Below are 14,934 nucleotides of genomic sequence, written 5' to 3' on the forward strand. Positions count from 1 at the left end.
AATAAGTGCTCACAATCATAAAAGATGTCCAAGATAGTATATTTATATTGTTGGGATCTACGGTAGGGTGCGTCGACTACATATTAAATTTTCCTACGCGCAGAACAACCAAGAACATGCTACGGGAGATGGATCACAATTCGTTACCAGTAGACGCGCAGTGTTGTGCAGCGGAAGAAGAGTTGGGGTAGTGCGTCCGTGTGGATCGTCTCCTCCTCGTCCGGTCTCCCTTGTACAACCGGTGGTCGGTTCCCACGTACAGGTTCATCGGAGCGGTGCAAGTGCACCGCCTCTAATGGTATCCGCGCATGCAGGAGGAACATCGTGCGGCAGACTGCTAGGTCCGATCACACAACCGGCAACGAGTGGAGGTGTCTATTTGCAACACATGCAAACCCTAGTGACAGTGCCAAAGCAATCAGCTGCGTGAGTGTGCAGCACCTCCACTACATATAGGCATCCGTCGCGGTCTCAACACTTGGGCCTAGCACGGACCCTAAAGCCCATAAGTCTACTCGGCCACAATCCAAATACAGTTCGGATCACATCCGACCAGTGTCCTCGGGTCCGACCTCATAGGTTCCTTCCCTTAAGCGCGCGACCCCTTAGGTTCAAGTCGGCTTGGTCGCAGTTCGGATCACCTCCGAACTGCACGGTTGGTAGCGGCCTCTAGCAAGGCATGCCGAACACCAAGCAGACTATGAAGCTGGTTAGCGAACATGTACATCACACTTCCATTCCTTTTGCGACATGATATATGTTGTCGAGCTCAAGGCGAGTCTGTCATCCTTGTGCTAGCCCGACCTCTTTCTCGTTCCAATGATGCCGACCACAAACTAGATTATCTCATAATCCTTATAGCATGGCCATGCTTATCCTGGTCGGATCACATGAGGGGCCCAGAGTATATCTCTCCTGATCGGAGGGGCAAATCCCATCTTGCTCGACCACGTCTCGCAGCATGGTTATGGACAAACCCGAAACCTACCTTTATAACTACCCAGTTACGGAGTAGCGTTTGGTCGGCCCAAAGCAAGTCTGTCACCATCCCGAGTACATGCGTCAGCTCAGGTCTTAGGACATAGAACATATGTTGTACTAGAGACTCACAAATGACATATCGCTGCGTCTCATAGTTGGGTTTGTCTGACTCGGACCTTATCTCGACTTGGATCCGACTACGTCGAATCCAACCAAATCCTTCCAAGTCCATATTATCCGGTTAGCATCCAATGCTCCATGGCTAGTGAGACCAAGCCATTGACCGTGTCATATGATAGTCTAGTTGGCTACGCGTCCACACAGCCCTTTCGACTAGGGACCTTTTAGGACAGTCATCATACAATGCATAGTCCCACAAACAAGTCACGTACTTGCTGATACACATCATTGATAATGTCCAAGGACTATCTTTATTCACAAACACATAGGAAATATCATCATACACGATTGCATCTAGGCCATATCTCCAACATATATGTGAACCTCTCTGTCGGTGTACTAGAATAGGGGTTCCCTAGTACCCCGAACTTGTGCACGGGCAGTTGCAGCACCCCGCGGCAAGGCTTGCCGGGCGAACGCCAAGATCTTCCAAGGTTCCCTTGGAGCCATCCAAGGACAAAGTATTTAAGCTAAGGAGACAAGGCCCCGGCAAGAGGAGCTTGCCGGGAAGGCCAACCAAGGCACTCCAAGGAACTTGCCACGACGCGCCACGCGCTCCGGCAAGGCAACAAGGCCCCGGCAAGAGGAGCATGCCGGGAAGACTAAACAAGGTACCCCGAGGCCCGGTGAGCGACGAGCTTCTGGACCCGACAAGATAACAACAGCGGCGAGGCGCTTGCGGCGGCAGGCGGCCACTCTGTGCCCACGCTCCAGCGCATCCACCAACGTGTCGCTCTGGGGACCTCTCCAGGCGCGCGTGGCGGGAGGCTGTGCAGCCAGCGGTGCGCAGTGGCGTGCGAAGACTGACAAGATCGCCATCATGGCGAACGGTGGCGCCCCTAACGGTCCTTTTCTGCACTGTTTGGGCGACTCAGACGGGCATTTAATGCCCTTGTCCCCTGCCGTCAGGGTTAGGTAGGGTGCACTGTACAAGTAACTGTATTAACTACCTCACTTTTTACGTTTGTACCCTCCTCCGCGTTGCCACCTGTCGGTGACCCCTTTAGCGTATAAAAGGAGGCCCATGCGCAACGTAGAGGAGGTTCGGACAAGGAGAAAAGGCTCGACTCACTCCGAAGCCAGGAAAACCTTAGCTCTCACGAGCAAGAACACAAGATAATACAACCAGACAAGCAGCAGTAGGAGTGTTATCTCTCCGGAGAGCTCCGAAGCTGGGTAAACTGCTCGTGTGTTTCACCTCGATCCGCTCTTCGTGCTATCTCCGCCTCCCACCGAACCGAAAGGGGCCCGGTCCGCCGGCCCCATAGGTGTTCGTGGATCAGTTTCCCCCGACATCTTTGGCGCGCCAGGTAGGGGGCGTCGAGATTGTGTGAATCTGATCCGGCGTTCACACGAGCTAGATCTTCATTCCCTTCATCAACATGCCACCAAAGAAGAAGACTTCGGCGGCAGCCGCTCCGTCCGTGTCACTTCCGCCACCGTTGGAGCAAACGGGTGGTCCACGAACAAGGCTGCACAAACCTCGGCGACTGTACGTGTTCCACGCCACTCTCAAGAGGCGCAAGACCAACAGCGTCATGGCACTAGCAGTGCCATACGCATGATATCCCAAGACCAAGCTGGTGGATCTCGGGGCGCTCAAGACCAGCATGCGCGCCAGCATATCAGCACGAGCGGGGCACGGTCGCCTGGACGGGATACTGCTCCTTCTAACATAGTTAGAAGTTCGAGCACGTCCCGCTCCTCGCGCCGTCTGCCACTGCCACCCACCACTCCAGCAGAAGCTTTGGCAAGAGCTCAACTTCTCCTAGATTACCCTCTGACGTCGGACAAGATCGACGAATGGAGGGCCACCATTCAGAGTCTCATCGGCTACGCCAACGGCGACACTCCATGGCGGCCGAGCGCGTCGCCGCCGCGGCAAGGTTGCCGGACGCGAGCTGGTGGCGATGAAACGGGCGGAGGTGCAACTACCATGCAATCACCGCCCCGAAGGCCAAGATCGCCGACTCGCCGGATCCACCTCGACAGCGACTCCACTGCATCGTCGGATCCACGAGCTCGTCGCGATCAGCGCCAAGTTCTTCATGATCGACAACAAGAAGACGCTCGAACCCGCATCGAGCGCCGAAGAGAAGCGCAACGTCAATCCGACAAGCGCGCTGGGCCCTCTGTTGACATGCATGCGCCAGGGGAACCAGGCGATCTGTCGTACGCGGTAGGTTGTCCTGCGTTCACTCGTGAGCTGCGGCAAGTCCAGTGGCCCAGCACAAAGAACTTCAAGCCAGACGTACCGGAGAAGTACGACGGCAAGACGCATCCGTCGGAGTTCCTCAGCATCTACACCATTGCGGTACAGGCTGCCGGGGGACGGGATGACAAGATCCTTGCCAACTACTTCCCGCTGGTGCTCAAGCCCAACGTCAGATCCTGGCTCATGCACTTGCCGGACAACTCCATATCCTCTTGGGCTGATCTGTGCCATCCGTTTGTCGGCGCTTTCACAGGCGGACACAAGCCTCATGGCCAGGTGAGTGATCTTCATCTGCTCGCCTAGAAGGAAGGAGAGCCCCTGCGCAAGTACATTCAGAGATTCAGCAGTGTGCAGCACAACATCCCAGACGTCCACCCTGCCGCGGTAATCAGCGCGTTCCATCAGAACGTGCGAAACCGCCGGATGCGGGAGGAAATGGCGATGTGCAAGATCAGGGACGTCAGTGAGTTATATGCACTGGCCGACAAGTGTGCACATGCTGAGGAAGGGAGGAGACTCCCCGAAGAAAATATAGGAGCGAGAGGATCTGACAGTGAAGATGCTGCCCCGAGAAGGAAAAACCGGCGGCGGAACAACAGAAGGAGGAAAGGCAAAGAAGTGCTAGTTGTTGAGCAGTCCGGCAACGGTGGCGGCGCCATGGAAGCCAAAGCTGTTGACTCCGGCAAGGAGATTGCCGCGGAGGTGGCGGTCACCGACAAGCAGGACAGCACCAACAAGCAGTATTGCAAGATTCACCGCACCAAGGGCCATGATCTCCAGAACTGTAAGAAAGTCGAACAGCTTGTTGAGCAACAGAAAGCTGAATACGAGCGGCGCGACAAGGAGAAGGCCTAGGAAGGAACTGGTGGATCCGGCAAGAAACGTCCCGGCCGAGGAGGACGCCGCGGCCGCGACAAGGATGAAGATGATAACGACGATGAAGACATGGATGACGAGGAGACTGATGAGCAGGAGTTCCAGAAAGCCACAGAGGTCCTCTGCGTTGACGGTGGTGCTTCTCTGCATACCTCACACCGTCAACTGAAGCAGTGGGTGCGGGAAGTTAATGCAGCAGAACCACCCGTCGAGTCACGCAAGCCTCTGAAATGGTCCGGCACGCCTATCATCTTTGATATTGAGGACCACCCGGATCGCATAACTGCGATCGGGTGCTTGCCGATGTTGGTTTCACCAACAATCCGCAACCTCAAGGTCACTAAGATGCTAGTTGATGGCGGGGCCGGCTTGAACCTGATCTCCTCCGCGGTGCTCCAGAAACTCCAGATCCCTGACAGCGAGCTCAAAGAGACCGGCACATTTCAAGGAATCAACCCGGGAAGAAGCAAGCCGAAGGGAAAGATCACGTTGCCGGTAACATTTGGCAGCGAACTGAACTTCAGGACTGAGAGGGTCACATTCGATGTAGCCGACTTTCCATTACCTTACAATGGAATCCTTGGCCGTCCGGCACTCGCCAAGTTCATGGCAGCCTCTCACTATGCGTACAATGTACTGAAAATGCCAGGCCCGATAAGTGTCATCTCTATCCCTGGCGACAAGAAGGATGCTCTTATATGTGCCGACAAGATCTACCGGGAAGCAGCAGCCGCAGCAGAATGCAGGACACTTGCCGCTGAAGCTTCCGGGGGGAAGAAGAAGACCAAGTCCAGCAAGAGCTCTGATGCCCACTCCGGCAAGCGCACCTCTTCGGAGTGTTGTGCTACCGTCGAGGACGCACCATCGAGCTCCACCGGCAAGCGTAAGAAGGCAATGGCAGCTCCACCTGAGACCAAGAAGGTGTCCGCCAAGGAGGGCGGCACTGGTGGTACCTTCACCATCAGCGCCACTCTTGACCCCAAATAGGAAAGCGCGCTCGTTGCTTTCCTGCGGGCGAATGTCGACGTGTTTGCGTGGCAACCGTCTGATATCCCCAGTGTTCCCAGGAAAGTAATTGAGCACCACCTTGCCGTCTGTCCTCATGCGCGGCCCGTCAAGCAAAGAGTCAGGAAGCAGGCAGTAGAGCGCCAAGAATTCATCGCAGAAGAAATCAAGAAGTTGGAAGCAGCAGGCCTTGTTAGAGGAGTGCACCATCCCACGTGGTTGGCCAATCCTGTTGTTGTGCGCAAGGCTAACGGGAAATGGAGAATTTGTATTGACTTCATTGATGTTAATAAAGCTTGTCCCAAAGACCCATTTCCCTTACCACGCATTGACCAGATTGTTGACTCCACAACCGGATGTGATATGCTTTCATTTCTTGATGCATACTCAGGATACCATTAGATCTTCATGGAAGAAGAGGATGAAGAGAAAACCGCATTTATCACCCCGTGTGGCACATACTGCTTCGTACGGATGCCTTTTGGTTTGAAGAATGCTGGTTCGACATTCGCAAGGGTAGTCCACCATGCTTTTGAGCCGCAAATGCACAGAAACGTGGAAGCTTACATGGATGACATAGTGGTCAAGAGCAAGAACAAGGCGACCCTGATTCAAGATTTAGACGAGACATTTGCAAATCTGCGCAAGATCAACCTCAAGCTTAACCCCGAGAAGTGCGTGTTTGGAGTCCCTTCCGGCAAGCTTCTCGGGTTCTTCGTGTCTCAGCGGGGAATTGAAGCCAATCCCGACAAGATCAAATCCATTGAGCAGATTGAAGCACCAAAGCGCGTCAAGGTTGTACAAAGGCTTGCCGGTTGCGTGGCTGCTCTCAGGAGGTTTATCTCTAGATCTGCTGAGCGCGCCCTGCCATTTTTCAAAATTTTGAAAAAGGCAGGTCCAGTAAAATGGACTCCGGAAGCGGAGGCTGCGCTGCAGGACTTGAAGAGATACCTATCCTCCACTCCAACGCTTGTCGCACCTAAACCGCAAGAGAAGTTGCTGCTATATATAGCGGCAACCAATCAAGTGGTTAGTGCTGCGTTAGTGGCGGAGAGGGAGGCGGATGATGAGCCAACAACCACGTCAGATCCGTCCAGCGACAAGCAGGGGGCTTCACCGACAAGCTCTGGTCCTGGCAAAGATGGATCTGCGCAGGAGTATGATAAGATGTCGAAGAGAATGGTGCAGCGCCCGGTTTACTTTGTCAGTTCTCTTCTGCAGGGGGCTAGATCAAGGTACTCTGGTGTGCAGAAGTTGCTTTTCGGCCTCCTCATGGCCTCGAGAAAGCTGCGCCATTACTTCCAAGCACATGAGATCACAGTCGTCACTCGCTTTCCGCTGAAGAGGATACTGCAAAATCCAGAAGCAACGAGCAGGATTGTCGAGTGGGCGCTGGAACTGTCAAGATTTGGCCTCAAGTTTGAGAGCACTTCAACTATCCAAAGTAGAGCATTGGCAGAGTTCATAGCAGAGTGGACGCCAACCCCAGATGAAGAAATTCCAGAAACGAGCATCCCCGTCAAAGAGGCAAGCAAACAATGGCTAATGTGCTTTGATGGTGCCTTCTCGCTGCAAGTTGCCGGTGCAGGCGTGCTGCTTGTCGCACCCACCGGAGAGCACCTCAAGTACGTAGTCCAGATGCACTTTCCAAAGGAGCAAGCAACCAACAATACCGCAGAGTATGAAGGATTGCTTGCCGGACTCAGAATCGCAGCAGACCTTGGGATCAAGAAGCTCATTGTCAGGGGTGACTCACAGCTTGTCGTCCGCCAAGTGAACAAGAACTACCAGAGTCCATTGATGGAAGCATATGTTGATGAAATGAGGAAGCTATAAGAGCACTTTGACGGCCTACAAATGGAGCATATCCCAAGAGCTCAGAATGACATTGCTGATGACCTGTCAAAGTGCGCCGCACTAAAGTTACCTGTGGAACCAGGGATCTTTGTGCTTAAGTTGACTCAACCATCCGTAACACCATCAACTGGACAAAGCAAGAAGAGGAAGTTGGTTTCTGGTGACTACTTTCCGGTAGAGCTCCCCGAAGCCGCCGCGAAGAAAGTCCCCAAGATCAACACCAAGGAGGCTGAGGGGCAGTCTGCTCCGGCGAGCCTTATGGTTTGTTCCGTTGAAGGAGACGCTCCCGACAAGTTTTGCTCCAGCAAGCTTGCCGGGGAACATCAAGCTCCGGCAGGACCACAAGTCCTTGCCGTAGAAGCAGATGTTCCCGCAGCAGCAGATGTGCCTTTAGTCCTTGTTGTCGAGCCACAAGCTCCAGCATGGGCACAGCAGATTGTCCATTTTCTTCAGACAGGAGAACTTCCCGAAGAGCAAGAAGAAGCGGAAAAAGTAGCCCGGCAGTCAAGTATGTACCAGTTTGTCGATAGCATACTGTACAGAAGAAGACTCAACGGTGTGAAATTGAAGTGTATTCGCCGGGAAGATGGACAAAAGCTGTTGGCAGAGATACATGGAGGCATATGTGGCCACCACATTGGCGCAAGAGCACTTGCCGGCAAAGCTTTCCGGCAAGGTTTCTTTTGGCCGACAGCCCTCCAGGATGCAACTGCACAAGTAACCAAGTGTGAAGCGTGCCAGTTCCACTCCAAACAGATACACCAGCCAGCTCAAGCTCTCCAGACGATCCCTTTATCCTGGCCATTTTCGGTCTGGGGGCTCGATATCCTCGGCCCCTTCCCACGAGCTGTCAGGGGCTTTGAGTACTTGTACGTTGCAATCGACAAGTTCACAAAGTGGCCGGAAGTGCAGCCAGTGAGGAAGGTGACAGCACAGTCAGCAGTCAAGTTCTTCAGGTCAATTGTTTGCCGTTTCGGGATCCCTAACAGGATCATCACCGACAACGGCACACAATTCACGAGCTGCACCTTCACGCAGTACGTCCAAGACCTTGGCACCAAGGTCTGCTTCGCTTTTGTTGCTCATCCGAGAAGCAACGGTCAAGCAGAGAGGGCAAATGCTGAAGTGCTGCGCGGGCTCAAGACCAGAACTTTCGACAGGCTGCGCAAGTGTGGAAGAAACTGGATTGAGGAGCTGTCGGTGGTTCTTTGGTCGATCAGAACGACGCCAAATCGAGCCACTGGCCAGACACCTTTCGCTCTAGTCTATGGAGCAGAGGCAGTTCTCCCCACGGAACTCGTATACGGATCGCCTCGATTGCTCGCTTATGATCAGCTTGAGAAAGAACAGCTGCGGCAAGACGACGCGCTGCTCCTTGAGGAAGATCGTCTTCAGGCTGTTGTACGAGCTGCTCGATACCAGCAAGCTTTGCGCAGCTACCATAGCCGCAAAGTTAAGGCCAGAAGCTTTGAGGAAGGCGACCTTGTTCTTCGGCGCGTTCAGTCCGCCAAGAATTCCAACAAGTTGACGCTGAAGTGGGAAGGCCCTTATCGGGTGAGACGAGTCACAAGGCCTGGCGCTGTCCGCCTTGAGACCGAAGATGGCATTCCGGTGAGCAACTCCTGGAACATAGAACATCTTCATAAGTTTTTCCCATAGGGCGCGGTTGCCGGAACCCCATTCCGACAACCACCTTTTGTACAAGTCTTGCCGCTGCTGCGTGTAATCCTTTGTACAAAGCCGGGCGCAGATCCCGTGCATAAAAAGAACCCCATGTGCTCCGCACAACTTGTCTATTTCATGCATTAGTTCCTTTCTCGCATGCGATTATCTGACACTTTGTGCAGCACCTACATCCGGTAAGCAGTAACGAGCCGAAGAGCTCCATATTATTATTTTCTCTTCTTTCTTTTTTTTAAAAGGAAAAGAAGGTTCCCTCGCACACAAGTTTGCCGGGGGGGAAGGAGAATATTGTGGTATGGACCAGGCGTCGTTCAAGCAAAGACTTGCCTTACCGGGAAGCAAACGACAGAAAAGCTAAGTTGCCAGAGTTTGAGCAATCAGTTTTTAAATTTTTGAGTTATCTTCCTCGAACGACCCTGCTTTGTATGGAAAACCTGTGCGCGGAGGAACCGACTCGTGGCTAGTTGCGCCCTTACTTTGTTTCGAGTCCGCTCAACAGCTTAAGTGTGCTGCATCTAGTCGCGACAAGGTTTCTTGTCGGAAACACCACCGCCAGTAGGCTGCTGAAGTTCCGCACTCAGCGCTCGCGGCTCGGGTGCCTGCGCCAACAAGTTCCCTAGAAGCGTAGGGTAAAAACATACAAAGGAAGGAATCTAGTAGAGGAAATAACATAGCAATTGATAATAGAAATAAAGTTATATTACAAGATAACTTGTCGCAGCTCTAACAGAATGTTTTCAATAACATGATTAGCAGCGGCAAGGGAAAAGAAGAAATACACGGCCTAGTCTACACGTCCGCCCTCGACCCTCTTGATATCGCTCACCTTGTCCACAATGGGTGCGACAAGGGCCTTGAGCGCATCCAGATCGGCGTCAGGCGGCAAGGACCTGAGGACGTTGGTGAAGCTGAGGCCTGGGTTGCGGAAGGCCACCTTCATCAACACCTTCTGGAGAACCCCGGCACAGATTTTGCGCGACTCGTCGGCCAGCTGGAGTGCCGTCGCCACGCCCTTGAAGAACCGGCTGAGCTTGGCGCTGGGTTGAAGACTCTCGTCGGAAGGATACCCAAAGTCCTCCATCCCCAGCTGCGCCAGCTCCTCGTTGATGACTGCGGCAATGTTCACCAGACCCTCGGTCCAGTGCTCCACAGTGTCTCTGAACGAGTTCTGGGTAACTGCAATGCTCTCCAGCAGCGCCGCGTCAGCCTTGACCTTTTCCGACAAGGTCTTCTCACGTTCCTTGGCGGCCTCCAGTGTCTGCGTCAGCGTGGCCAGCTTCAGCTCCAGGTCTGCTTTGGAATCCTTGACGGCGCTGAGCTCCTTGCCCCTCTCAGCGAGAAGACCTTGCAGCTCACCGTGGGCGGCAGCATCCTTCTCACGCTCACGCTTGAGCTCGGCAAGCTCCTCACCGCTCTTCCCAATGTTGGCCTCCAGCTACGCCACCTTCTCCTCCAGCTCTTTCTTGGCGGCCTCTGCAATTTCCGCAGCGTCCTTTGCCTCCTTGAGCGCCCCGTCAAGTTCTTGCTCACGCTCGGCGAGTTCTTCCTCGTAGCTGTCGAGGTTGGCCTTCCGCTGCACTAGTTCACCTTCCCGCGCGGACTGCTTCTCGGCGGCCAGCCTTTGCTCCTCCTCAGCTTCGGCCTTCTCGAGAAGGAAGGTCGTGCGCTCCTTTTCGAGTCACTCCCGCTCCTGCGCCAGGGACCGGAGAGCTTCTTGATTATGGCCCCGGAGCTCCTCCGCGCGCTTCTCCATGTCAACTCCCGCCTTCGCGACAAGCGCTTCCCGGGAAGCCAGCTTGGCTTGCCGGGCGCGGTAGAGTGACAGCAGCTTCCGCAGCAGCTGCTCCTCTTCAGGCTCGTCGCTGCTGCTGCTGGGCGCGTCAACCAACGACAATCCAGCAGAGGCGAGCACCTCCCCGTCGAAAGTGTCCCCCTCGACCGGCGCCCTGGAGCTCGACGCCCAGGGTAGCTTGATGAAGATATTGTCACCGGCCTTCAAGTAGGCGCCGGGCTGGGGCTCCTTGGAGCCCGGCTCCGCAGAAGCGGCAGAGGGATCGGTGGTCGGCGCAGCGCCCGGCGCTCCTGCGGCCTCAGGGTCGAGTACGATCGCCCGACCCCTCGCCGGCTTCTGCAGCGGCAGCCCCGGCGGCCTCCTTGCCGGCGGTCTCATTAGCAACGGCCCCTTCCTCGCCGGCGCCCTCTGTCTCCATTGGCTCAGCCGCAGATGGGTCTGAAGAACGAAGAAGGAAGGAAAATCAATCAAAAATCCAAGAAAGGAAAAACAAAAGAAGCAGAACCCAAGGGAAAGTTTTTGGGCAAGTGGATTACCTGCGCCAAGATCTGCAGTTGCGGCCTCGGTCGCCGCAGGATCAGCAGTGTCATCCCTTGCCGGAGAGCGCTCCCTTGCCGAAGACTCCTCCCTTGGGGGCGCAGTTGAAGCAGGTGGCACTTCGGGACGAGCTTCCGGGCGCTCCTGATGAAACTGCTCTGCTCCTGCACAAGTCAACAAGCAAGATATCAACAAAGGAAAAAGCACTCAAATGCGCCCGACAGCAGAAGGCTAAACTATGAACTTACGTTGGGGGCTGCTTTGAGGGGTGTTTGCCGGGTCGGTCAAGGTGGTCTCGGACCCACCTCCTGCTGACACGATGGGGTCATCCTCGATGACGATCACCGCGGCCTTGGTCCTTTTCGCCGCTCTCTGGGCCAGCGTTCTGAAAAGAAAGGAGTCCAGATTGGAGCAAGTCAGATACAAGATATAAACAGCAAGATTGAAGAACTACAAGAGCACCAAAGAAACTTACTCTTCTTCCTCGTCGTCGGAGCTGAGCGCGGAAAGATCGAAGTCCGGCCCTCCTCCGGTGCGGCGAGGTGGAGGAGTAGGATCCCTTGCCCGCTTGGCAGGGGCGGTGGCGGTGGCCCGGGAAGACCCTGCTCCAGTTACCGCTGTTGCGTGAGGCGCTCCCGCGGCAACATTGCTTGCCGCGATAGAGCGCGTCGCACGGCTCGGCGGCTGTTGACCTGGCTGCCGCCCCGCTGCGTCCCCGGCCCTGCAAAGGCGCCTTCTTGGCGGGGCCGGGGGCTCCGCCTGTGGCAACTTTTCGGAAGGCTCGGGCTCCTCCTCGCCGGCCTCGCTCGGCTCGGCTTCGGAACCGGCAGGCTCCTCCTCGCCCATGAACTCCGCGCGCTCGGCATGGTTTGCCGCCTCCGCAGCCTCCGCCTCCTCCACAGTGAACCCAAACGTGCCCGCGGCAGCTGCGACCGCAACCTCTTCCGCCCTAGTGGCGATGCGCTGCAGCTCCTCGTCGGTGGTGTCACGGGTGAGGCTCTTCTGCTCGTCAGCGTGGACCGGCACCTCCTCCAAGTTGTCGAAGAACGCTTGCACAACGTCATCCGTAGGCTCTTGCCAAGTTGGAACGATTCCATGTGAATCGCACAACGGCATCATGGCGCGGATCCGATCAAGCGAAGAATTGTTGCACAGTGGAACAACGCCCCTCGGCAGCGTGAATGGATGCTGGGGGTCGCGTTTGAATAACTCCAAGAGCATTGCATCCAGCTCCAAGACGGTGAAGTTGTAGTTGAGGCCCGGCCGCAGCCTCATGATGTCCGCCGAATTCTTGAATTCCCAAGCGGGCCTCCCACTCTCCTGCAGGGGGGCAATGCGGTGGCGGAGGAAATCTGCCCCGACAGCACCTATGGTGAGCCCGGCAAGCCTGAGGCGAAGAATCCTAGTGATGGCGATCTTCAGCCTCTCGTCTTCCGGGGCCACGTTGCTCCAGTCATTGCCGCGCACTATTGGAGTTTGGCGCACGGCGGTGAAGGGCTGCGGATTCTCCTCGACAATCCAGCACCACTCCACTCTCCACTCATCCCACTTGCTGCGGAGCTCACCCTCCAAGTATGCCTCCTTCTTGCCGACTCTCGAGATCCAAGCAATTCCTCCGGCAAGCGGCTCTCCTCTCTCTATCCGAGGTATGAAGTAGTGGCGGAAAAGGGCAACACTAGGGTGGACTCCGACAAAGTTTTCGCACAAATGTGCGAAAACTGCCATGGTCAGAACAGCGTTGGGGGTGAAGTCAAGGAGGCGGAAGCCATATGTATTCATGATTTCACAGAAGAACTCCGAGAAGGGCGGGTAGAGCCTGCAATAGAAGAATAGCGCGAAGAATGGGTACCCGTTTGGAGCCAACTCTGAAGCAGCGGCCGGGAGTACCCTCATGCGCGGATGCGCACGCGTCTCCGTCGCCCAAAAGAGGTTGAAGTACTCCCTCAACTCCTGCACGCCGAGCTGAGGGGAGAAGACCGCCCGCTCCTTCCGCAGCGCCGCGAGCCGCTGCGCCTCGGCCGACTTCACGCCCTTTCCTTTGTCGGCTTTCGGGGCCATGGCGTAGGTGGTGAGGGAGGTCGACGGCGTGGTGATGCTGGTGGCAATGGGGGGCGGAGCGCTGCTCTCTCGTCTTCAAGGAGAAGGGGGGAGCGGCGGAGGTTCGTGAAGAAAAAGTAGCAGCAACCAGCGAGGGGGAACGAACTGCCCCTGTTTCCTCTGCTTATAAAGAGGGACGGGGCGGACGTTTCGGCCTTCCGAATAAACAACCACCCACGATCTCTCCCACGATGCCGCATTCAACGCGTGCCGTTATGGGAGAGCGCGGTGGATACGGAGCAAGATTCGGTGTGGCCCGGTCCACGTGTGCCGGTGCAATGACTTGGGCCTGGCCCAACAGCGCTCGACACCGTGTCTGGCCCAGGACCGGGGGCTCCTGTCGGTGTACTAGAATAGGGGTTCCCTAGTACCCCGAACTTGTGCACGGGCAGTTGCAGCACCCCGCGGCAAGGCTTGCCGGGCGAACGCCAAGATCCTCCAAGGTTCCCTTGGAGCCATCCAAGAACAAAGTATTTAAGCTAAGGAGACAAGGCCCCGGCAAGAGGAGCTTGCCAGGAAGGCCAACCAAGGCACTCCAAGGAACTTGCCACGACGCGCCACACGCTCCGGCAAGGCAACAAGGCCCCGGCAAGAGGAGCTTGCCGGGAAGACTAAACAAGGAACCCCGAGGCCCGGTGAGCGACGAGCTTCTGGACCCGACAAGATTACAACAACGGCGAGGGGCTTGCCGCGGCAGGCGGCCACTCTGTGCCCACGCTCCAGCGCATCCACCAACGTGTCGCTCTGGGGACCTCTCCAGGCGCGCGTGGCGGGAGGCTGTGCAGCCAGCGGTGCGCAGTGGCGTGCGAAGACTGACAAGATCGCCATCGTGGCGAACGGTGGCACCCCTAATGGTCCTTTTCTGCACTGTTTGGGCGACTCAGACGGGCATTTAATGCCCTTGTCCCCTGCCGTCAGGGTTAGGTAGGGTGCACTGTACAAGTAACTGTATCAACTACCTCGCTTTTTACATTTGTACCCTCCTCCGCGTTGCCACCTGTCGGTGACCCCTTTAGCGTATAAAAGGAGGCCCATGCGCAACATAGAGGAGGTTCGGACAAGGAGAAAAGGCTCCACTCACTCCGAAGCCAGGAAAACCTTAGCTCTCATGAGCAAGAACACAAGATAATACAACCAGACAAGCAGCAGTAGGAGTGTTATCTCTCCGGAGAGCTCCGAAGCTGGGTAAACTGCTCGTGTGTTTCGCCTCGATCCGCTCTTCGTGCTATCTCCGCCTCCCACCGAACCGAAAGGGGCCCGGTCCGCCGGCCCCATAGTTGTTCGTGGATCAGTTTCCCCCGACACTCTCTTTCTTTATTACTTCCTATTAATTGCAACGATGACCAAAACTATGTTTGTCAACTCTCAACAACTTTTATTCATCATACTCTTTATATGTGAGCTCATTACTCTTCATAAGATCCATATGATCTCTTTATTTCTTTTTATTTCTTCTCTTTTATTTTATTCCCTCAAGATCATAGCAAAATAATCAAGCCCTTGACTCAACACTAATCTTTATTATATAGCTCACGGACTTGATTACATAGGATGATCATAAAGCAAAGCTCCCAACTAGATCATACTAAAACTTTATTCTACTAGATCAAGATATTATCAAAAGGATCGAACTAAGAAAACGGTAGAGATAAAAGTGATGGTGATACGATACCGGGACACTCCCCCAAGCTTGGCAGTTGCCAAGGGGAGT

This window comes from Triticum dicoccoides, chromosome 3A, assembly GCF_002162155.2.
Source record: "Triticum dicoccoides isolate Atlit2015 ecotype Zavitan chromosome 3A, WEW_v2.0, whole genome shotgun sequence".
In the NCBI taxonomy this organism is placed as follows: Eukaryota; Viridiplantae; Streptophyta; class Magnoliopsida; order Poales; family Poaceae; genus Triticum; species Triticum dicoccoides.